Source organism: Arachis ipaensis, chromosome B6, assembly GCF_059453495.1.
Source record: "Arachis ipaensis isolate K30076 ecotype BB chromosome B6, ASM5945349v1, whole genome shotgun sequence".
Lineage (NCBI taxonomy): Eukaryota > Viridiplantae > Streptophyta > Magnoliopsida > Fabales > Fabaceae > Arachis > Arachis ipaensis.
Genome location: NC_142441.1, coordinates 74,529,409 through 74,543,514, shown reverse-complemented (window position 1 = coordinate 74,543,514; position 14,106 = coordinate 74,529,409).

Here is a 14,106-nt window from a genome sequence, read left to right as displayed (position 1 = left end):
TTTTGGCCAGGTCGTCGAAGTTTGAGATGGACTTCGGAGGTAAGTTGTTGAACCATCTAATCGCCATTTTCGTAAGAGTTGTCGGAAAAGCTTTGCAGCGAACGGCATCTGAGGCGTCGGTAAGGTACATTCTGCTTCTAAAATTGCTGAGATGATGGTTGGGATCTGTAGTGCCCTCATACAAAACCATATCCGGGAGATTGAAATCCTTTGGGATTTTGGTGTTCATGATTTCCCTGGTGAATGGATCCTGTTCTTTGCGTGAATTTTCCTCAGGAGTGGTTCGAGGAGCTTTTGATTTGAGGTCGGCCTCTAACTGCTGTAGTTTTTCTTCTAGTTGTCGACGTCACCGTACCTCGCTTTGTAGATTCTTTCCGATCTCTCGTTGTTGCTGGGTTTCTTTCTCAAGTTGCTTCAAGCGATCTTGAAGTGCTTCCATGGCTCCCGGATTTGATGAGTTTTTGTTCCCGTTGGATTCCGGAGTATCCTTTAGCGTAGTGTCCACGTTCTAGTGCAGTGTTCTGTTCTCCAGATCCGAGTCGTGGTCATTGTCATGGCCGTCTGCCATAGTTTTGGGATGACTTTCAGGTTCCCCGGCAACGGCGCCAATGTTCCGAGGGTTACCTGAAACTGGAGGTCGATCTCGGATGAGATCTTCGGTACTGGTCGGAGATGATGTGTCCGGCTGGCTGGTGGCGGCCGGAGCTGTTATGTCCGAATTGTTGGACTTGCTGCATTGCTGATCCTTGGCCACCGGAGGGTGGGGGGTACCTACAAGAGACTCCGATGCTTAAGTTAGCACGGGTATTAAGCAGGTTTTATGTAGAATCAGAGTATGAGTTATACCTGGGTGCTCCAGTGTATTTATAGTAGTGTGGGCTGACCTTTCTGATAAGTTAGTTATCTTATCTTATCTTATCCTATTTTGGATGAAGTCAGCTTATCTTCAAGGGAACCGCCTTTATCTCTATAGGCTGGGATTGCCTTTGGATTTGGGTTGTGTTCCTCTATTTGGGCCCTTTATTGGGCTTTCCTGTCGATATGGCCGAGTTCTTTGTAACGAAGTCGGTCCGCTTGACCTTAACAAGTTGGTCGCTGCATCGTCGACCATCCCAGGTCGGATAGCTCGACCCAGGGTATGAACAAAAAGAAAGATGGAGAATACATGATGAAAACTAGAAGAGCCAAGAAAGTAAAATACAGGAAGTAGTTATATGCTATTTTCCAACTCCCAGCAACTCTCCCAAAATAATTCAAAGCTACTCCTATATATACTACTCTTCTCATCTTCTAGTTGGTTCTTCAAGTCTTGGGCCTTTGGATCTTGAGTTTGAAGCAGTTCTCTTCTTCATTTGGGCTTGGCTGTACTTGCAGAGAGAAAGTGTGAAGTGGGCAGAGATTTTAGCTCAGGACGTTAAGGTTGTTAACGTTTGGTGAAAATATGAGTTCGAGAACGTTAGTGACAATCAAATTTCTCACTAACGTTCCTAAGTAAAAGCCACATTAACCTCAACGTTAGTGGCACAAACGTTGCCACCAACGTTGACTCTAGGTCCTTCGCACACGTTATTGGGACTTAACTTTCCCAATAACGTTGAAAAGCCCCCATTGCTCCTACGTTAGAGCCCACGTTAACTTAGTTAACGTGGCTCTTTAACGTGGGCTTGCCATCCTTTGAGAACGTTAGTGACATTCAACATTGTCACTAATTTTCCAATGTGCCCCCATGTCTCACGTTAGATTCCACGTTAACTAGGTTAACGTGGCTTATAACGTGGCCATGCTTAGCCATCCCTAACGTTAGTGACAATGTTGAGTGTCACTAACGTTGGCTCATCATTCCTCATCCACGTTAGCTTCCACGTTAACTAAGTTAACGTGGGAGTTAACGTGACTCATAGTGGCTTGTGTGGCTCCTTCCAACGTTAGTGACAATGTTGAGTGTCACTAACGTTGGCCATCACCTTCTTCTCTCACGTTAGCCTCCACGTTAACTAAGTTAACGTGGAAGTTAACGTGGCTCCTTGGGGTTATGTGGTTGCTTCCAACGTTAGTGACAATGTTGGGTGTCACTAACGTTGTCGACCACTCTTGCCTCTTCACGTTAGCTTCCACGTTAACTAAGTTAACGTGAGAGTTAACGTGGCATTGTGCACTTAGGCTAACGTTAGTGACAATGTTGAATGTCACTAACGTTTGCTTCCTTTCCCCCTTTTAACGTTAGAGGCCACGTTAACTAAGTTAATGTGGACTCTAACGTGGCCACTTGTGAGCATTGGCCAATGTTAGTGATAATGTTAAGTGTCACTAACGTTGGCTCAAATTCCCTTCTTCATATTAGAGTTCACGTTAACTTAGTTAACGTGACTCTTAACGTGGGTAATGATGGCTTCGAGAGCGTCATTGGCAGTCACTTTTCTCATTAACTTCGCAAGTTACCTCCCATTCCTTGCTTCCTTTGGTCCTAAAATCAGGCAATAGAGTGCATCAAAGTTCTAGTCCAAGTCATGGGTAATACAGAATACAATTTGTCACTAAACTCATGCAAAATCCTCATGAAATCATGTAAAATGCACAATGTATGCTTGAATCAAGGTGTAAGTGAATATCTACCCAAAACTAGCTTATTTCCTAAGAAAATGCATGAAACTATCCTAAAAACAGTAAAGAAAAGGTCAGTGAAACTGGCTAAAATGCCCTGGCATCACAACACCAAACTTAAAGCTTGCTTGTCCCTAAGCAAGTACTGGAACAAGAGAATGATGAATGGGATACCAAGAGAAATGAGTCATTCTTGTGGAAGTCATGTCCCTGGTTTATGGTGGTTTCATGCATAGCAACTTAGGTTCATTCCTGGCTTTCAGACCTTTATCATATCCTAGAATACTCACTATGATTGCATCCCATGAAACTTTTATTTATTGATCCTTTTGTTGTTATTTCAGGGCTTATTTGTGTTCTTAGGCTAAGTGTTCTGTAAGGGGACAACTCTTTAAGATAAGCTTTCAGCCAACACTCCCGAACCAGTTGGTTCAAGGTGCTAGGTGTTGAGACACCCCTAAAGACTTACTCCCTTAAGTCTCTCCCCCATACATACACACCACGGGCATATAGCTTATTCATTTTCTTTTCTTGAGGCCTTGGTGTCCAGCACCTCTTTGGGTTACTAAATGTTCTGTGGTGAGCGTTACTCTTGATAGTGGACTTTCAGCTGATAATCCTGAGTTAGTTAACCCAAGTTACCAAGTGATAAGGCACCCCTAAGAGCTTATTCATCCAAGTAGATCCCTCATACAGGAACACCACAGACACATGCCTCAAGACTTAAAACCATTGGTGCCTAGCCTTATTGCTTAGTCTTTTTCTTTTATTCCTCAACTTTGATTGTTCTTTCCCTTTTTCTTATTAGGATCTTCTTATTTATCTAGTCTCATCGGGTGTGTCTCAAGTATAGTATTCATGACAGATAGTTGTCTTCCCACCTTATGGTTGAACCAACTTAGCTAATGATAACACCAAAAACTCATGAATGCACTTCCATATTATGAACTCCACTCTGGTCTTTTTAAAAACACACTCATTCTCTTTTTCATTTGATTTAAAGGGACAAACATACAATTAAGTAAGGAGATGGTGTAGTAACATAGAGACTAGCACACAGAGACTTTCTTCAATACCAAAAACTTAAAAGACAGAATTGAAAAAGGTTTAAACATAACATGGAAGCAAGTTCTATTTCATACAAGATCTTCCTTATTTAAAACATAGAGAAAGATGGAACAAAGAAGGAACTCCACCACCTTTTACTCTTGTGGTCGTCATGCTCTTTTCCTTGCTTGTCCTCCTTGTTTCCTCTTGCATTTCCTCGCATCCGTGCCAATCTTGCTTGCTTCCAATCCTCAAGTGCCTTCCTCACTGACTCATGACTCTCTTCCATCCTTTGTCTTTCCTCTCGTGCTAATTCATCCTTCATTTCTTCATACCGGGCTATTCCTGGATGCAATATTGGCAGCTGTCCTACTAAGTAGCCGAGCCTGGCTTGAGTGTTTATGTGATGTCCTGTCTCGCTCATGTAAACTACTTCTGCGAATGCCCTTTGCTCGTCCAATAGTTCTGCCTGTTCTATTTGTCTTCGATGCATCTCATGTATGTGTGCCCCTTGATGTGCTTGGATGTTGATTAGCCTCTGGATGGATTATTGTTGCTCATTTTGCCTTTGTTCCATCCTGTTGAATATTTTTCCCCATTGTTATCCTTAACTTAGTTGCTGTTCCATCATTTGCCTTTGCCACTCACCTTGCTGAGTCATCCATCTTGAGAGTGCTTCCTCTTGCTACCCCATCATCTGTAGTTGAAGCTCTTTCTGTGCTCCTTGGCTTTCCAAATATTGTCTAGACAAGCCATCAATGGCTTCCTGCAATTGGTGCATGTCCAAGGTCTGTTGTGCTTGCCCCTCTAAGACTTGTCCTTCCACTACTTGAGGGGCTGTCCTCTTCCTTTGCTTCCGTTGAGGCAGGGGGGATGCTGTAGCATTCATCCTTCGTACAGTTATTGGGATGCCTTCCTTTATCTACATGGGGTCCTCATCTTCAAAAACTACCCCAGCTTTCTTGCATATTCGGTAAATAGTGCTGGGGTAACCTAACGTTCCTCTTAAGTCGCTTTTCTCTGCCATCTTTCTAATGCCTTCAGCTATGAGTTCATGAACCTTGATCTCTCCTCCCTTCAGTATACAGTGCACCATCATGGCTCTCTTGATATTCACCTCCGAGTTGTTTGCAGCTGGGAGAATAGACCTTCTCACTAGCTCAAACCACCCCTTGGCTTCAGGAGTAAGATCTGTTCTCTTGATGAACTTTGGTTTCTTTCCCGCACCCCTTTCTGATGAATGAACTCTTGACGGTTTGGAATTTAATTAATGAAGTATCGTTGTAAAGTATAGTTTCCAAACCAATCAATAATCCTTTCATGCAAAAAATTTAGGTTGTCACAAGTAACAAACCCCAAATGAAAATTAACCGGAGTATTTGGGCTCCGGGTCGTCTCACGAAGAGTTACAATGAAGTGGTCAATTATTGGCTATTAAGTGGGGTAAGGGGGGGTTTTGGTTGATTAGAGGGGCAATAAAATAAAAAGACAAGAAAAGTAAATTGAGCAAGTAATTAAAGAAAGCAAGTAATAAAGAGAGACATTCATGGCAATGGATTGAGATCATAGGCTTTCTATCCTAGTCATGCATGACTAATTCATCTTATTTAGTTAACTCACACATCGGGAGAATGTAAAACAAGACTAATTAATTATATCACAAATATAAACAAGAATTTATCTCATTACGTCAACTCCAACAAATAGGGAGAAAGTCTAACGAGACTAGCTAATCTCAATCCAAAAGTCCTAACCAACTTACTAATTAAAATAGCAAAAGATTAGCGTCAATGGAAACAATATTCCAAAAGTCCTAATCAACTCACTAATTTAATTAGCAAAAGGTTAGCGTCAATGGAAACAATACTAGCTAACAACTCTAGATCACCAACATAAGTTGGGTTTTCATGACTCAAGATTACCCAATCACTCTTTCCAAGCCAAGAATGTTCAAAATCTACTCTAACATCCTTCCAAGCATTCTATCAAACACTTGGAAGGCATACATGGAAAGCATAGTAAAATGTGCAAGAAATATAAATCTACCAACTACAAATTGCAAGGAAACAAGATCAACAACTCAAACCAACAATAAAGAAACATCAAACATTAAATTGCATTAAAGGAAAATTAAGATCCAACAAGGTTCATGAACATAAAAGCAACAAAATAAAAGAAATGAACAAGTAAAAACTAGAAGAGTAGAGATGTAACAACAAGAAATTAAAAGGAGAAACTAAATCAAAACAAGAATTAAAAGTGAGTTTCAAGAAAATTAAACCTAAACTACCCTAAATTCTAGAGAGAAGAGAGAGCTTCTCTCTCTTGAATTCTACCCTAAAACATGATGAAAACTAAACTATGACGACTTGGTTTCATTCCCCCTTCAATCCTTGGGTTCAATAGCATCAGAAATGGGTTGGATTGGGCCCAAAATGAGCTGCAAAATCGCTAGGGGTGATTTCATAAAAGTGGGCCACGGACAGCATCGGCGCGCGCGCGCAAAGTGCACGTGCGCGCCCCTGAACGCGAAGCAACATATGGCAAAATGTATATCATTTCGAAGCCCTAGATGTTAGCTTTCCAACGCAACTGGAACCGCCTCATTTGAACCTCTGTAGCTCAAGTTATGGTCGTTTGAGTGCGAAGAGGTTAGGCTTGACAGCTTTACGGTTCCTTCATTTCTTCATGAGTTCTCCCACTTTACATGCTTTTCTCCTCACTTTTTCCATCCGATACTTGCCTTATGAACCTGAAATTACTCAACAAACATATCAAGGCATCAAATGGAATTAAAGTGAATTAAAATCATCAATTTTAGGGCCTAAAAAGCATGTTTTCACATTTAAGCACAAATCAAGGGAGAATTACAAAACCATGCTATTTCATTGAATAAATGTGAGAAAAGTTGATAAAATCCCCCAAAATAAGCACAAGATAAACCACAAAATCGGAGTTTATCAAATCTCCCCACACTTAAACCAAGCATGTCCTCATGCTAAGAATAAAGAAGGACAAGAAAGGGGTATGAACATTTATTCAATGCAAACAAACTATATAAACCTATCTACATGCATGCAACTAAATGTAAAATGAATCTACCTACTTGGTTAAAAGTAAATCAATCTCCAAGAACATATATAAGCAATTAGGGTAAAGGTCATATGACGACTCACAAACTCTACCAATTCAAATATCAAAAAGAAGTTCAATTAGACTTGCAAGAAGAAAGCTCATGAAAGCCAGGAACGAGGAATTGAGCATCGAACCCTCACCGGATGTGTATCCGCTCTAGTTGCTCAAGTGTATAGGGTCGATTCACTCAATTCTCTTCTACTCATGCTTTCCAAGATTTGTTTTTCTTCTAACAATCAATAATTATTCAATGCATGCATACATTCATCATGAGGACTTATTCATAGGTTGTAATGGGGCTAGGGTCAAGGTAGGATGCATATGGTCAAGTGAGCTTGAAATTTGTATCTTTGATTAGCCTAAGCTCTCACCTAACACATGTAACAACCTATACAATTTTAATACACAACCTAGCTACCCATGATTCCCACTTTTTCACATACTCATGCATCCTCTTTAATTCACATTCCATATGCATTAATTTTTTTATTGAACTTCACTTTGGGGCATTTTTGTCCCCTTTTTATTGCTTTCTTTTTCTATATTTTTCTTTTTTTTATTTTATTTTTTTCTTTTTATATATATATATATTTTTTTTTTCTACATTTTTTTTGAAAAGTATATACAAACATATCAATGCATATGGTTTTACATATAGTGCATGAATATGTACCCAATTCCCAATACTTTTAACAAAAATACAAAATACACTTTTACCTCAACCAATGTCCCAAGTTTTCCATACTCAAATGATACACACCCTCACTAGCCTGAGCTAATCAAAGATCCAAATTAAGGACATTTATTATTTTTTACTTAGGGGTAGTGATGTGCTAACATTAAGAACAAAGGGGATTAAATAGGCTCAAATTTGGCTAACAATAGTTGATGAAAGGTAGGCTATTTGGGTAAGTGAGCTAAATGAAATGATGGCCTCAATCATATAAATGCATATATACATGGAATAATGGACATATAGAATCAAACAAATCAAAGATTACAATTATAGAAAGAGAACAATGCACACAAGAATGAAAATAAGTGGTTATATGATGTAACCACACCGTTTGGCTCAAAACTCACATGCTTGTGTTCTTAGCTCAAAAACCATGTTCCAAAATAAATTCTTCAAGAAAGTTCAACAAGAAAATATTTTTTTTTAAATTGGTAGGGTGCCCTAAAAATAATTTTTCTTGGAAAAGAAATCATCACCCTAACCAAATAGTCCTAATATAAAAAGAAATGATAGAATATATACAAATTATAACTAACATGCAACCTATCATGCAATGCAACAACTAATCTAACAAAGGCAAAAATTGAAAAATTAGCGTTGAAAGGAAATTGTTACCCATGGAGATCGGTCGGACGACCTCCCCACACTTAGAAATTTGCACCGTCCTCGGTGCATGCAAAGAAGAGCAAGGTGGATGGGTTGCTACAATTGATGAGCTCCTTCAAAAGGTTGTGTGGATGAACTTGTTTGTTGCCCCATTTGAAGCTTTTCCATTCCTTCTTTCTTGGTGGCCAACCTAAAAGGAAGGAAAAAGAAAGAGAATTAAGCCTACAACAAAGATAGCAAAGCAATTAGAACATAGGCGGGGGCTAATGCCAAATAAGAGTAGGGTTCTCACTACATGGTAGCTATAACATGTGAGTGAGAAAACAATATAAGCTAAGGCATATTAACTAATACTTGATGCAAAAGAAAAGTCAGAACATGAAGAGCATTCAAAAGCATTAAGTTCAAATAGAAAGAGTGAGTCATGAAAGATATGTAAGCTCATATCAATGCACAAAGGATATAAGGATCATCAAAAGTTAAGCATTGAATTAGAAATTTCATTACCCATCAATATCAAACAAGTCTAGAAGCACCAAGATTAACCAAGAATTTCTCAACAATTGAGTAAGAGAATTCAACACCATTATTAAAATAAGAAACTTAAAAAATAAAAGGGAAAACAAGTTACAAAAAAATAAAATTAAAATTGAATGAATGAAAACAAGGAAATGCAATAAAAGAAAATGGAAGAAAATTTTTTTTTATTTTTTTTAATAATTTTTTTATTATTATTATTATTATTATTATTATTATTTTTTTATATTTTTAAAAGAAAGAAAGAAAAATTTTCCAAGAGAGGAAGAAGAAAGAAAAAAAATAGAAAGAAAGAAGAAGGAAAGAAGAAAGAAGGAGAAAGGAGAAAGGAGAAAAACAGGGTGCAAATCGGTGCATATGCGCCATGCGTGCTTATGCACGGATGCAGCAGGTACAATCCGTGCGCGCGCGCCATGCGGGCTTACGCGCGGATCGCCTGGCACAAAGTAGGCATAAAGTGGGCACAACTATCTGGTTTTTGTACCAGGAATGTGATATGCACCACCTCCGCGCGCGCGCACTGCGCGCTTGGGCGCTGATTCCCATTTTTTTTTTCAAAGAAGCACAAAAACAGAATTTAATACTCTCCTAATCTATAAACATTCTAAAGCAATCAAAAATCAAATTTAACAACAAATCTTTTTGGTTTTTTGAAAAAATTTCAAATACACTAGAAACAAAACTTATACTACAAGCAAAATGTAACCTAACAACAACTATTCTAATCAAAGCATGAATGTAACAAACAACCTATCAATAAAAGCAAAATGCATAAGAGTATATAAAATAAGAAAAACTACCTACAATGGCAACTCCAATCACTTATTGACCAAATCTAAAAGAGAGTGGAAAGAGTTTACCATGGTGGGGTGTCTCCCACCTAGCACTTTTAGTTTAAGTCCTTAAGTTGGACATTTGGGAGGCTCCTTGTCATGGTGGCTTATGCTTGTATTCATCCTTGATCCTCCAAGAATGCTTGCTCCTCAATTGATTGTCAGAATTTCCAACCATTTCCACCAAGCTTGGGTGAGATTTTCCCCAAGATATGAGCTCCCAAAATTGATCCTCATATATTCCCGGATCCTAAATCTTGTTTTTGCACCCATCTTCAAGTTGATCATCATAGCTCCAATTGGGTGGTTTAGCCTTGGAATTCTCAAAGAAGCCTCCAAACAACTTCCTAGACCCATGAAATTTGGTTCTACACCAACCATTGCTATTCAACTTTGAGCATGCAATCATTATGAACTTAGAGTAATGTTTCCAACCACTACACAACTCTTTCTTACTCTTAACTCCACAAAGAGCTCTAAGTTGACCATCATTTTCAATCAAACCATATTCAAGTGAGAAAGTGAAGATTATAGGTAAGGATTTTACCCACTTGAATGTTATGTTAGATGGTGACTTAGGAAGGGACATCTCCAATGGTCTTGTAAGTTCCATTCCATTGTGCTCTTCTTTGACTATCTCCACCTCTTTACAACTTTCCTTAACTTCAACCTCTTCCTCTTGGTGGCTTGCTTCCAATTCAATTTCTTCTTCATTGCTCACCAAGGGCATGAGAGGTTGTGCATCTTCTTCTTTGATCTCCATGTCAAGCCCAATAGGAGAGGATTCAATTGTACATAGGAATTCCTCAATGATTGAATCCATCTCTTGGTCAACCTCTTCAAAGACTTCAACCACTTCTTCCGGCTCAATTATCTCAACTTTCTCCCCTTGTGGCAATCCTTGTTTCAACTTCTCTTCTTCACCTTGAAGCTCTAAACTCACTCCCTCACTATGCTCCTTGGTTGCTTCTCCACATTCATCAATGGGAGTTCCTTGATTGCTTAGTTGGGAGGAGGCCATATTGCTAATGGCTTCTACTAGGATAGCCATCTTGGCTCCTTGCTCCTTAAACTTCTTTTCATTCTCCTCTTGTCGCCTTAGGATATGAGATTCAAGATCTCTCAATTCATACGTGGAGGCTTCATCGAAAGGTGATGGTGGGAGAGAAGGTTCATTGTTTAGGAGGAAAGGTTCATAATCAGAAGTTGGTTCATCTTGGTAAGGGTATGGAGGTGGTGTATATTGAGGTGGTTCTTGAGAGTAATTGTATTGGAATGGTGGTGGTTCCATGTATGGTTCATATGGCTCATAAGGTGGTTGGTTTGGTGGATATGGATTGGGATCATATGGATGTGTTTGGTGGTATGGGGCTTGTGAGTAAGGTGGTTCAAAGTCATGTTGAGGGGGTGGTTCATAGGCATGTGGTGGTGGTTGTTGACAATCACAATAAGGGTCACCACATCTATTAGATTGATATGCATTAGAATGAGAGTTATACCCATAAGAATCCGGAGGTTATTGTTGCCAAGAAGGTAGATCAATCCCTTGAGGCTCTTCCCATCTTTGATTATTCCATCCTTGATGCACATCTGATGAGCGGATAATTTATACGCTTTTTGGCATTGTTTTTAGTATGTTTTTAGTAGGATCTGGTTACTTTTAGGGATGTTTTCCTTAGTTTTTATGTTAAATTCACATTTCTGGACTTTACTATGAGTTTGTGTGTTTTTCTGTGATTTCAGGTATTTTCTGGCTGAAATTGAGGGACTTGAGCAGAAATCAGATTCAGAGGTTGAAAAAGGACTGCTGATGCTGTTGGATTCTGACCTCCCTGCACTCAAAGTGGATTTTCTGGAGCTACAGAACTCGAAATGGCGCGCTTCCAATTGCGTTGGAAAGTAGACATCCAGGGCTTTCCAGAAATATATAATAGTCCATACTTTGGCCAAGAATTGACGACGTAAACTGGCGTTCAACGCCAGCCTTCTGCCCAAATCTGGCGTCCAGCGCCAGAAAAGGATCCAAAACCAGAGTTGAACGCCCAAACTGGCACAGAAACTGGCGTTCAACTCCACAAATGGCCTCTGCACGTGCAACACTCAGGCTCAGCCCAAACACACACCAAGTGGGCCCCGGAAGTGGATTTATGCATCAATTACTTACTCATGTAAACCCTAGTAGCTAGTTTATTATAAATAGGACCTTTTACTATTGTATTAGGCATCTTTGGATTACCTTATGATCCTTTGATCACGTTTTAGAGGGCTGGCCATCTCGGCCATGCCTGGACCTTCACTTATGTATTTTTAACGGTAGAGTTTCTACACTCCATAGATTAAGGTGTGGAGCTCTGCTGTTCCTCAAAGATTAATGCAAAGTACTACTGTTTTCTATTCAATTCTTCTTATTTCGCTTCTAAGATATCCATTCGCACCCAAGAACGTGATGAAGGTGATGATTATGTGTGACGCTCATCATCCTTCTCCCTTATGAACGCGTGCCTGACAAACACTTCTGTTCTACATGAATTAAGCTAGAATGAGTATCTCTTAGATCTCCTAACCAGAATCTTCGTGGCGTAAGCTAGAATGATGGCGGCATTCAAGAGAATCCGGAAGGTCTAAACCTTGTCTGTGGTATTCTGAGTAGGATTCAATGATTGAATGACTGTGACGAGCTTCAAACTCGCGAGTGCTGGGCGTTAGTGACAGACGCAAAAGGAGGGTGAATCCTATTCCAGCATGATCGAGAACCGACAGATGAATAGCCGTGCCGTGACAGGGTGCGTGAGCATATTATTCACTGAGAGGAGGGGATGTAGCCACTGACAACGGTGATGCCCTTGCATACAGCCAGCCATGGAAAGGAGTAAGACTGATTGGATGAAGATAGCAGGAAAGCAGAGGTTCAGAGGAACGAAAAGCGTCTCCATTCGCTTATCTGAAATTCCTACCAATGATTTACATAAGTATCTCTATCCCTATTTTATTAATTAATATTCGAAAACACCATTATCACTTTATATCCGCCTGACTGAGATTTACAAGGTGACCATAGCTTGCTTCATACCAACAATCTCCGTGGGATTCGACCCTTACTCACGTAAGGTATTACTTGGACGACCCAGTGCACTTGCTGGTTAGTTGTATCAAAGTTGTGACAATTATGAATTAAGATCAGAGCACCAAGCTTTGGAGCCATTACCAGGATTTGTTCGAGCCTGGAGATCACAATTTCGTGCACCAAGTTTTTGGCGCCGTTGCCGGGGATTGTTCGTGTATGGACAACTGACGGTTCATCTTGTTGCTCAGATTAGGTAATTTTCTTTTTATTTTATTTTTCAAAACTTTTTCAAAAATCTTTCAAAAATATTTTCAAAAAAAAATTTTTCTCTTGTTTTTGAAAAAAAATAAAAATATTTTCAAAAATAAATTATTCTATGGTTTCAGAATTTTTAAGAATGAATTCTAGTGTTTCATGAAGCATGTTGAAGCCTGGCTGGTTGTAAAGCCATGTCTAAATTCTTTTGGACTGAGGCTTCAACTAATCACTTCAATGCATGTAATTCCATATATCACATGCTAAAGCTTGGCTGGCCATTGGCCATGTCTAGTGTTTTGGACTGGAGCTTTCATTGAAAGCTTGGCTGGCTAGTGAGCCATGTCTAATTCCTGGACTGAAGCTTTAGACTAACATGGCAAGATTCCTGGAATTCATATTAAAAATTTTGGAATCCTTATTTTTCCTTTTAATTTTCGAAAAATATAAATAAAAATCCAAAAAAATTAGAAAATCATAAAAATCAAAAATATTTTTGTGTTTCTTGTCTGAGTATTGAGTCATGTTATAAGTTTGGTGTCACTTGCATATGCATCTAGCAATTTTCGAAAATATCATGCATTCATAGTGTTCTTCATGATCTTCAAGTTGTTCTTGGTAAGTCTTCTTGTTTGATCTTGATGATTTTTTGTTTGGTGTCTTTTCATGTTTATCATATGCATTCTTGAATTCTTAGTGCGTAAGCATTAAGGAATTCTAAGTTTGGTGTCTTGCATGTTTTCTTTGCATTAAAAATTTTTCAAAAATATGTTCTTGATGTTCATCATGACATTCAAAGTGTTCTTGGTGTTCATCTTGACATTCATAGCATTCTTGCATGCATCACATGTTTTGATCTAAAAATTTCATGCATTGCATCTTTTTAGTGTTTTTCTCTTGCATCATAAAAATTTCAAAAATCAAAAAATATCTTTCCCTTTTTCTCTCATCAAATTCGAAAATTTGGATTGACTTTTTCAAAAAATTTTTAAAATCAAATTGTTTCTCATGAGTCAAATCAAATTTTCAATTTGAAAATCTTATCTTTTTCAAAATCTTTTTCAAAAATCAAATCTTTTTCAAAATTCTTAGTTATTTTCGAAAATTCCAAAAATATTTTTCAAAAATCTTTTTCATATTTTTATACCAAATTTTCGAAAATAATTTAATCAATTAATGTTTTGATTCAAAAATTTGAAGTTTGTTACTTGCTTGTTAAGAAAGATTCAAAACTTTAAGTTCTAGAATCATATCTTGTGATTTCTTATGAATCAAGTCATTAATTGTGATTT